Source organism: Heterocephalus glaber, unplaced genomic scaffold, assembly GCF_053883595.1.
Source record: "Heterocephalus glaber isolate CG9 unplaced genomic scaffold, H.glaber_assembly_v1.0 deba00000936, whole genome shotgun sequence".
NCBI lineage: Eukaryota > Metazoa > Chordata > Mammalia > Rodentia > Bathyergidae > Heterocephalus > Heterocephalus glaber.
In genome coordinates this window covers 682,166-694,774 of record NW_028258172.1, presented here as the reverse complement: position 1 = coordinate 694,774, position 12,609 = coordinate 682,166, and positions in this window count along the sequence as shown.

The following is a 12,609-nucleotide window of genomic DNA, read 5'->3' as shown; positions in this document are numbered from 1 at the left end:
TACTGACTTCCCACCCCAAGTGTGCTTGTGTTGCTGGTCAGAGGGCAGGAGAGTGATAATTTCCCACTCCTTGTCCCCACCACCCAAGGCTGCTTGCACTACCACTGGTCACAGACACATCTGTTATCTGAGTCCCTCTCTCACACTTGTCATAGGGCATGAAGGGTCCTGTTGTTCCACTCACTATCCTCAGTCCACAGCTGCCAGTCCCTAATCGTGTTGTCACTAGAGGTCCCAGTTAGTCTCTGTGTTTTTAGTTGATTTTCTCTGAGTACCTCCAAAGTGGCTCCTCCTTTATTCATCCATGTTGAATCCACTCCCAATTTTGCTTCTTAAAACATAATTTTTCTTTGTTTTATAGACTATATTTGTTTTTTATTTTATAAATACTTTATGAGTTCTATTCCAATTATAAAATATACATGCTGATTACAGATAATTTGATAAATACATAAAAGTATAACAGGTAAATTACTGCCATCAGAAGATTTCTCCACAAATTAAAAAAATATCAGTATAAACATCTGAAAAGTTATGTTCTGCTATGCTTTGTTGTAAGCAGTTAATATAGTATATAAAATGTATGCATGCATATATATAGTATTAGAACTAGGATGATATTTACATTACTTATATCCTCTTCTTGCTTTATTTTCTTCAGTATTTGAAAATAAAATATAGTTGCAGTAATAATTTTTTTTATACTGGGGATCGAATTCAGGACCTTGTGATGATTGCCAGGCAGGCACTGTGCCACTGACCTAAATCTCCAGCCCATAATTTTTCTTTGAGACAGAATCTTGCCTTGAATTCACTAGGTATTCCAGGCTGGCCTTGAACTCACAGCGATCCTCCTGCCTCAGCCTCCTGAGTGCTGGCATTACAGGCCTGCCTGCCCCACCACACCCAGAAAAAGTGAAGTTTCCTCAGATGCATTCTTTATAGATAGACAACCAGTATCAACCAGCTTAGAAGATTCCATTAGAATATACTTATGTCTATATATTATATACCATTTAAAATTCACTTTAATTATATCTAAATTAGTGTGATCTTAATATTAAAAACATGTCTTAATTGTGTAACTTTAGTGTTGTGTTGAACCACTGCCTTCTAAGGAGTTTCAGTTTTTAAATGTTATTATTATTAGAATATATTTATTATTACCTTGTCTGCTAGCATTTGTTTGCAAATCCACAGCAATTTATAAGCTTGTGCTTCTTTCTGCCTTTTTCAACTTGTCCTTCTTTGCACTTTTTCAGATAACAGAGGAATAGTCTATCCCAAGTACAATAAATTTTGTTTTCATGACACCTTAGCTATATTGAAAACAGTGCTTTATACTTCTCCAAGTAACCACAATTCCCCAACTAATGCCATTTATTTCTCTATGTGACATGAAATCCAGCAAGTACTTCCAAGTGTGCATCTATCAATGCAGAGGATAGTGGAATCATGATTTTTTCTCAAATGTTTGATATTCTAATTTACTTGTCAACACACTTCAAAAAGTTTAGTTTTTACAAAAGTAAGTAACATTTGAATATTGAGGGAGTCAGGGATAGCTTTCTGGAAGAGAAGCTAAATTATAAATAAATGGGCCCACAGTATAACACAAGAATGGATGTTTTTATTAATAACTAGCAGAAAAATGTGAATATTATCCTAAAGGTAATAAATTATTGAAGGGTTTTACTCAAAGAAGTGACATGGGCAGGGGAATTTAGCTCAGTGGTTTCACCACCTGCTGCACAAGAGCAAGGACCTGAGTTCGATCCCCGGTACCAAAAAAAAATCAAAGAAGTGACATGCCCATACTTGTGTATTTGAAATTACTCTTACCCTTTGTGAAGAATAAACAACATAGATGAAAATAGAAGTATACGATAGTGTAAAAATGTATTTTAAAATGTTGACAAGTAGAATGAAGAGGAATAAAGAAAATGGAGAGATTTTTAGGAAGTAGAATGAAAAGACGTGGAAATGAATTGTATGTGTAGAGTGACATACAGAGATTTCTGCTGCAATCTTCACGTAGTAGCTCATGAGAGCTATCAAATTTTCAGAAATTTTTACAGGCACCTGTGAAATTATTTCCAGTTTGAAATCAATTCTAATAGTATATTTGCATCATGAAAATGAGAATATACCACAAATCAGGGGTTTTCCCCAGAGAGATAGTTTATTAGCTCATTATTGTGGTACTGTTTATGGAGAATGGATAAATGATAGATTAACTAAAAGAGATAAAGTGGAGTAGCATGTATGTAGAGAAGAGAGCTAAACCTACATATAAGTGTAGTGTGATGAGACGTATATAGGACACCTAGATGTAGATTTAACACTTGGATTCTCAAATTTAGATTTCAGATGAAAGGCAGAGAGTGGAAATATAGATAGATAGATAGATAGATAGATAGATAGATAGATAGATAGATAGAGATATATAGTGGTTACATATGTTTTCAAGGTATACAAAAGGTCATTGAAAGATATGGTGAATGTCTACTTTTTTAAAATGTATAGTAAAAGACAAATTTCCAAGTATGATGGGACAAGTATTTTTGAAGCAAAGGAGAGTGTTTTAAAGGACATTAATGCCAATATGTCTTTCGCTACAATAATTTTTAAAATTTAAAACATCTATTATATTTTATGATCATCTCTCACTGATCAAAAGTTTATGGCAATTTTTGTCAAATAAAAATTTTAGTTGCTCTCATTCAACTCATCCACTGGATCTGGCACAGAGTGATTTCTGGCTCTTCTCAAAGTAAAAATGACCATGAAAGCTAAATATTTTGAATTGATTCAGGCAGCCACAGCAGCACCACTAAAAAATCCATGAAAGAGAACTACTTTAGCAAATGGCACACATGATAGACTGTTGGAAGCTAGGGGAAGTATTTTGAGAGAATTAATGGCAATGTACTGTAATACATTTTTTAAAAAAAAATTCAACATTAAGGGGTTCTGGAGTATGGCAGACTAAAGGTAGCAGTTTCATGAGTCACTTGGAAGTCACTCAGAAAGATCTGCAGGTATTTTGAATTGGGAGCAAACAAAAACCATAAAACAGGAAGGTAACCTGAAGGAGAAACTCATCAGAAGAATTCCAGTACTAGGGCTGTTTAGAGAAATCATCGTGTCCATCTCTCAAATCTGGCACTGCTCACAGCCCAGTTACAGTGAACCTGACATCTTGGGAAAGGATCTAAACTTCTGAAAAAAGAAGTTGAATACAGCAGTGGGCACAGGGCTGGGGCAGGGGGGAATATTGGAGGGCTGAGCAGAAAAAAATTACCAAGATACAATCTGCATATGGACAAATTCACCAAGATGATTGCAATTATTATGCAGCACATAATACACTAAAAGCAAATATTAAAAAACTGAAATAAATAAACTTAAACATTAACCATATTTTTATCATATGTCATATATGTGGTATTTGCCATGGCAGATATAGATTAAGTCATTCAGGTGGGGCTTGAAAATAAGTTGCCTGGAACAAAATTCTAGGTGGCACTTATATTAAGGGCTGGGGAAGGAGCCTAGCAAAGACAGTGAGAAGTTGTAGGAAGAAAGAAATGCATTCAAAGAGCCAAGGGAGAAGAATTTCAAGGAGAGAATTATCAATAATATAAAATTCTGCAGACTGTCAATAAGATAGGAACAAAAAAAGTAGTTGAAGTAGTTGTTCTTACTATTCTCATTTTATAAGTAATAGTAATAATAGTTTTGACATTTTAATAGTTTTAAACAAAATATATGATGAATGTTTAAATTTTAAAAATCATTACAATAAAAGACACATTGGCAGTAATGTCCCCCAGATACTCATCCTTGCTTTAAACACATTTGTTTCATTGTTCTTTCCACTTTCTGAAGTAGGTCTGGAAGTCCTCTTTTGTGATTATCTTTAAATGGTATGATGAAATATCCAGTGAATGTTGCTGCTGAGTGCCATCCAACAGAAATGCAGGCTCATGAAAAACATTCCTCACCGACCTTATTCACCAGATCTAGTACCATGCAACTTCTGGTTCTTCTCCAAAGTCAAAATGACCATGAAAGGTACTTTTTTAATCAATTCAGGACATTGAGATAACCATAACTGCACAATTAAAAATACAAAAGAAAAATTCCAGAACTGACTCAGAACTATTAGAGGCACTAAGGCAATCTTTATGGAAATTCCTCAAAAAACTAAAACTAGAAATTCTATTTGACCCAGTTAGATAATAGGTAGTAGGGAGATAGATCTTTATCAAATGGAAAGAGGATCAAGAGATGAAGGAAGGGGAGAGGAAGGGAAGGGAAAGGGTATGAAGAAAGGAATTAAGATGTGTTGTGTACATGTATTAACTCCACACAAGGAATGTAAACATTATGTACTGCAAAGATGCACTAATTAAAAAAACTTGGTAAGTGGCAAAAATGTAGAATAATTGTATCTAAAGTGAGAGGGAGTATTTGGAGGGGGATTAATGGGAATGCACCTTTCACTGTAATAATTTCTTAAAAATCTAAATATTCTCCATGATTTTGATCACACCTCATATATAATGGTTTATTTGTGTGAGACATTGTTCTAATTATTTTAAAATATATTAACTAATGAATTCTCACAGCAGCCCAGAGAGTTAAGCATTGTTATTAGCCTAATCTTAGTAATGAATAAATAAGAGAGAGAATAGGAGACATACTGCTATCAAAGTGGGGCAGTAGCAGAGCTGGGTTTCAAACCCATTCAGGTTGGATTTAAAACCCATGCTATTAATCAATAATAAAATCTGTTTTTTTCTTCAGAAGCTTGAATAAGACAAGAATGTATGATAAAAAGTAGAGAGCATTGGTTCAAAAGAAGGGAAAAGTTGAAGGTATAAGAAAGAGGTAAAGGTAAATGAAGGTTCCTAAGGACATAGGAAAAAATAAATGTAAGGAACAGATGTGGTGAGTGTGTGGAGAGCACAACCTTGTTCCAGAGGCAAAGTAACTCATTCATACTGTTGGAGGGAATATAGAAAGTATTAATACAGATGCAGATAGTTTGGGCTGCTTCCAAGAAGAAGCAAGGAACAGGATATTTCTGGGGACTTCTATGTTAGTTTGGGCAATCTCTTTTGACAAATTCTGGGAAAAGATACTGAGGAGAATGGGAGAAAAAGAATTACTGGTAAAGTGGAAGACATCAAGCCACCTAATTTAGAATGTTCCCTAAAGCCACATGTGTTCAGAAGTGAGGCTTTTGGAAGGTGATTAGATCATGGGGCACTTTAGCTGACTTGCTGTTAGGAGATGGGTTTTGGATGGAGGCAGTTTACTGGTGGAAAGACCTGGAAGGGTGCATTCTTATCTCAAGTTCCTTTCTTCTATCTGCTTCTCTGTTTTCTGAGCACTATTACATAAGCAGCTTTGCTCTGCCAGACACTTCCACCATGCTTTTTGGCCTTGTAGCTGACTACAAACTTAACATCTAAAATCTTTGAGCCAAAACAAACCTTTCCTCCTTTAATTTGTGGGTGTCAGGTATTTTATCCCAACAATGAGAAAAGTGGCTAAGACACTGCTTGTAAACAGATAAGTGGATAAAGAAAAGTTAGTATATATACACACTGTAATGTTATTCAGCCATAAAAAGAGTGAAATCATGTCATTTATAGGGAGATGGATGGAACTTAATGCTAAGTGAAATAATTCAGACAGAGAAAGCTAAATATTGCAGTTTCTTTTGTATGAGAAACATAAATTATAAATAAATGAGTAAAATAAAGGAGAGATGGTAGGAAACAAGAAGGCATACTCTTTGGAGATTGGAAAAGGGATCAGTAGAAGGAGGAGAATAGGGAGAGGGAAGTAAAAGGATTGAAACTGATCAAGTTATGTTAAATATATGTACTAATTTTCCAAAACAAATATTGCTGTTATGTATTGAAAATATACACTAATAAAAGAAAAAACCACTATACCAGATAAACATAATTGATCTGTGGGCTTGATTCAACTAAAGTGCTAGCATTCTCCATTCTAGGAGCATAAAAGAGGACCATGAAATCTAGGACAAGACAAACCTGCTCTTTTGCTGAGTCACTATAGAAAAGTCACTTAGCCTCCTGATTTATCAATATGTTTATCTATAAGATGGATATAATAGTAAATGCTTCATAATCTTGTGAGAATTAGACTTGAAACCACACACACACCATAAATCCTGAACAACTGTTAGGTATAATTATTAATGTCTTTCACAATCAAATATATCATATGAGAAACAATAAGATTTTAGACACAGTCATCCTTGCACATCCCTGGCCAGTGGGTGGGATGAGGCATGGATACTTTCACCAGGCTGGCCATACCTCCACAAGTGACATGCTTGGGAAAACTTGCTGAGTGTGTGACTAAGCTCGGAGATGTAACTGCCTTTTCCCCTCTATCTTATTGAGAATAACTGGGTTATTTCAATTTTTTTCTCAAGTTGCTGATTTCTAGTCTCCACAATAGCTCCCCATCAAGACTAGAAAGTCTACCTTGTGAATAACAGCCTAGTTAGTTGGCGGTCTGACTAGACTTTACTTTCAGTAACTAAACTCTACTCTAAATGCTGGTCTAACTACAAAAAAATATTGAGAGGCATTTTCCAATGACCTGGGTCTTTGAAAGTTGATAATTGATAATATAATGGCATTCCATTTGCACTTGGGAATTTAGAGCTTTGGCCTCTTCATGTTGGTGGTCAGCCCTTTACTTTCAGTCTGTGTCTCACTCCAGACCTCATTCTAATAGATTGCAGCTCACTCTATTTCCCAACTTCTCTCTCAGGAACTTCCAACATGCTTCACAGTTGGGTTCTGACAATTCTATAATTACAATATTCTACTATAACAAGTGGAATATGACAATACTTCTTTAACAGGTCCATTAATTACTATTATTTTATCTCCTAAAGAAGCATTGATAACACAATATTTTTTTCAGAATTATATTTTATTTCACATTGATAGAAACCACGAAAAACATTTACATTGTCTTACATTACAGCACAACATTTCAACGGAATATTTCTTGCTATAAATAAGATCTTACTGATTTGTATAACTGAAATAAGTCTACAGTTCTTCAAGGTAAAGCAGAATGACATAGTAAATGATTATTTAAAAATTTTTAATTCAGATAAACATATGGCTTCATTATAAACATTCTATGTAGTCCATTACCAGATTATTTCCATGATCAATTAGCACCATAAAGATGCATTCTTAACATTGTTTTGGTAAGTTGAAATACAGCATGTAGGGAACAGGGAAAAGGGATGTTACTAGAACCTCTGCAGTGAATCCTAGATTTCCCCATTCTCTAATTACACTTTCCACCTTCAGCATGCCTCCTCCAGCTCCCACAAATACTCTCTCAATCCTTTTCAACACTAGCCCTTTACTACATCTATAAAAGTAATTCCAACAAAATTGATCTGTGAACTTAAAAAAGATTCAAGTAAAAATTTAGGACAGTTAGGAAAAATGATTGAAAATATAAATAATAAATTTGGGGAAGATTTGTGTCTATGAGAAGGTACCAAAGAGAAAGCAAAGGCAAAAAATTCTCTTGATATATGGGCAATAAAAGCAACCAATGTTAGAAGAGAGTATGAGAACTCAAAGATATGCCTGATGCACATGAACATATACTCAGAGATACCTTGACAATGGACCCAAAGCAAAGTAAATGGATCTAACATCTGCTACATGTTGCAAAGATGATGAGCCTAAACTAATTAGAGTAAGGGAGAAATCAGAAGACAGCACAAATGGCATAAAAATCTGTTTAATGATTCATACTGGAAATTTTTCTGAGTATTGTGAAAGAATTCCACAAGTAAGTAAGACAATATAACACTCTAAATAACCATAACCAGAAAAGAACTTCACCAGGACACATTCAAAATTATGGAAGTCCAACACAAGAACACAATGTAGAAGGTAATAAGAAAATGATAAATCATTTGTAAAGATAAACATATTAGGATTACAGCAAAGTTCTTAATACAAACCTTAAAGGCCAGGAGAGCTTGGTGTAAAGTGTTTCAAATCTTAAAAGAAAACAACTTTCAAATCAGAATAATATATCTTGCAATACTATCTTGTAAAACTGATGGAGAAATAAGGACATTTCCTCACTAATAATATCTAATACATTCATGATCACCAAAGTAGGACTCCAAAATTTTATCAGGAATAATCTAGAAGGAGATAATGAAGCTGACAATGCCAAAATGACTGATGGAATAAATACATTAAGTAGGGTAAATAGTCCAGCACGAGGGAAAAAATTAAGAAATCAGCAACAGAAAAGTAATGCAATGACAGGTATAAAAGTCAATATGTTTCAAAAGTACTCCCTATGCAAATTGTCTCAAAAGACATAGATTGCAAGATTGGATAGAGATACAAAATCCAATGGTATGCTTCATACAAGAAACACATTTAAACCAAAAAGAAATTCATAAACTAAAAATAAAAGGATGGAAAACAATATTTCATTCATCAAGAGTCCCCAAAACAAGCATGAGTAGTTATCATCATTTCAGACAAAATGGAGTTCAAGCCAAAACTGATCAGAAGAGGTACAGAATGTCACTACATACTGGTTAAGAGAATAATTAAAGAGGAAATGGTAAAAGTTGTAAACATATATGCACTGAATACAGGTGCACCAAATTTCATTAAATAAAAACTACTGGACCTACAAGATCAGATAAACATTAACACAATAATAGTGGGGAACCTCAATACTCTCTTTTCATAAAAAGACAAATCAACTAGAAAAACATCAACAAGGAAATATCAGAGTTGACCCATATACCATTGAACAAATAGATTTGCAAGATATATACAATGTGTTCCACCCTACAAAAACAGGATACATATTCTCAGCAGCACACCAAACATTTTCCAAAATAGACTACATACTAAACCATAAAGCTTACTTTAACTCAAAAGTATTGAAATTATCCCATGGAAATTATCAGATCATACTGTAGTGAAATAGAAATTAGAGGCAAAAGAAAGCACAAAAATTTTCCAAACACATGAAGACTAAACAATACACTGTGGGTGACAAAAAATAGAAAGAAATTAAATGCCTCCTAGAACAACAATGACAGTACAACATACCAGAATCTATGAGACACAATGAAACGATACTGAGAGGAAAGTATATGACTATAAATGCCTACATTAGAAACATACAGTGAGTCCAAATAACCCACTGATGCACTTCAAAAACACAGAAAAACAAGAGCAATCCAAAATCAAAGCTAGTATAAGAAGGAAATTATAAAGATCAGAGAAGAACTTACTTAAACTGAGACTAAAAATATACAAAGAATCAATTTAAGATCTGGTTTATCTGAATAATAAACAAAATAGGCAAAACCTTAGTAAAGCTTATTAAAAGAATGAAAGAATAGGGCTGGGGGTTTACTTCAGTGGTTCCAGTGCCTGCCTCACAAGTGCAAGGTCCTGAGTTCGATCCCTGGTACCAAAAAATAAAAAATGAATGAAAGAATAGACTGATAGCAATGCACTTAAATTTGAAAAAGGCAAAATCACCCTGGATACCACTAAAATCCAGAAAATTATTAGTGACTACTTTGAAAATTTTACTTTAATAACTGGGAATGTAGGGCCAGGGATTTAGCTCAGTGTTTTTGCTGCCTGCTGCACAAGCGCAAGGACCAGAGTTCAATCACCAGTTCCAAAAAAAATAAAAAATAAAAATAATGGAATGTAGAAAAAAATGGATAGATTTCTTGAGACATGTGAATTGCAAAAATGAATTAAGAAAATATAAACTATTGAAAAGTCCAATAAAATGCAATGAAATTGAGGCAATATTAAAAAAAAATAGCAAAGACTAAAACCCAATAGCTTCACTGTTGAATTCTACATGAACTTCAGGAAAAGTCTAATGCCAATAGTCCTCAAACACATTAATGGAATTAAAATGCAAAGTGTACATCCAAATTTATGCCTGGAAGCTAGCATTAGATCGGTTCCAAAACCAGACAAGTACTCAACTAAAAATGAAAACTACAGGCTACTCTATTTATTAAAAGTATATATGAAAGTCCTCACCAAAGTACTGACAGAGTGAAAGAAATCAATAAATAGATCATACATCATAATCAAGCAGCATTTGTCCCAAGAATGAAAGAATTCAACATATGTAATCAATAAGAAGCAAGGACAAAAATTACATGAACATCTTAATAAATGCAGAAAAAGTATTTGACAAAATCCAGTATCCATTCATAATAAAAACCCTGAAGAAAATAGGACAGATGGATTTTATCTCAATCTGATAAAAGTCATTTATGACATACCTACTGCCAGCATCATATCAAAAGGGGAAAAGCTAGCCAGGTGTGGTGGCACATGCCTGTAATCCCAGCACTTGGGAGGCTGAGGCAGGAGGATTGCTGTGAATTTGAGGCCAGCCTGGGCTACATAGTGAGTTCAGGGGTATCCTGAACTACAAAGGGAGACCCTGCCCCATAAAACCAAAAAAAAGGCTGTGGATTTAGCTCAGTGGTTCAGCCACCTGCCTCACAAGCACAAGGTCCCAAGTTTGATCCCCAGTACAAAAAACAAAACAAAACAAAAAGGGAGGGGAAGCTTTCAGATTTTCCTCTAGAATCAAGAGAACAAGACAAGGATGTCCACTATTACCACTTCTGTTCATTGTAGTACTTGATACTTTAATCAGAGCAATAAGGTAAGAGAAAGAAATAAAAGGACACATATAGGAAAGAAAGAAATCAGAATATCTTTATTCACAGGTAACATGGTCATTTATATACGGGATCCAAAATATCCATCAAAAGACTCCTAGAACTAATAAACAAATCAAGCAATGTAGCTGGATACAAAATTATGTTCCACTACACCAATAATGAACACACTGAGAATGAAAATAGGAAAACAATACTATTTACAATAGCCCCAAGATAAATTAAATACTTATGAATTAACTTAGTCAAGAAAGTGAAAGATTTCTACAATGAAATATATAATATTCTGAAAGAAGAAACTAGTGAGAATATCAGAAAATGGAAAGATATCCCCTGTTCTTTTATAGGAGGACCAATATTGTCAAAAAAAGCCATACTACCAAAACTGATATATAGATTTAATACAGTCCCAATCAAAATATCAACAGCATTTCTCACAGAACAAGAAAAAAACCTAAAATTTGTATGCAACCAGAACAGACCCAGAATAGAAAAAGCAATCATAGGCTACAAGAGTAAGTAGGTAGATGGTATCCCAACTTCAAATTTCAAATTAATTTACAAAGCTACAGTGATAACAGCAACATGGTACTGTCACAAGAAACATGTATATCAATGGAGTGGAATAGAGGATGCAGAAACAACCCCAGGGACATAGATTTGTCTGACCCTTGACAAAGGCACAAAAATATACACTTGACAAAAGATATCCTCATTAACAAATGTTTCTCGGAATACTGGTTACACACATCCAGAATAACCCATATCTATCATCATGTACTAAAAAAAAGATCAAAGACCTAGATAACAAAATAGAAACAATCTGCCAGAAGACATATGTAAAACTCTTGAAAACATAGGAATAGGTCAAGACTTTTCTTAAACAGAACTCTAATTGCACAAGAAATAATTATAAAAATCAACAAATGGGATTGTATCAAATTAAAAAGCTCCATAGCAAAGGAAACAACCAATAGAGTGAAGAGACAAGCTAAAGAATAGGAAGAAACTTTTGGCAGCTACTCCTTAAAGTCAAAAGTCTGATAGAAAATTTATATTTAAAATATATAAAGTATCAAAAAATTACACTACTCAAATACAGGACATGCGAATAAGAAGTTCAAATGGCCAATAAATACATGAAGTCAGGTTCAACACCTTTGACCTTTAGAGAAATGCAAATTAAATCTATGAGATTCCATTTTACTTGAGAAAAAATGGTTATCTTGAAGAAATCAATAACAAGTGCTGCTGAGGATGTGGGGAAAAAGGAACACATACATTCCTAGTAGGAATGGAACTGGTACACATTGGAAATCAACACTGAAACTTTTCAAAAACTCCAAGTAGAAATTCCATTTAACTCAGCTATTCTCCTTCTAAGTATCTTCCAGAAAGAGTTGAAGACATCATATCACAGTGATACATACATGCCCCTGTTTATAGCAGCACAACTCCTAATATCTAAATCTTGGAAGCACCTTAAATGCCCATCGACAGATGATAAATGCATTTTATACACAACTGAATATTATTCTGCCACAAAATATAAATTTGAGTCATTTGTAGGAAAATGGATTCACATTGAAACCATAATATTAAATGAAATAAATAAGACACACAAGCTTAAATAGTGGATAGTTTCTCTTATATAAGAAATTTAAAAAATAAATAATTTGAGGAGCAAAGTAAAGGAAGAATCAGAATCAGAGATTGATCTTTTGGAAATGAGAAAGGGATCTAGCAATTATGGGTAGGGAAGGAGAGAAGCAATAGTAGCAACAATTAATATCTATTATGTATATGTTCCACTT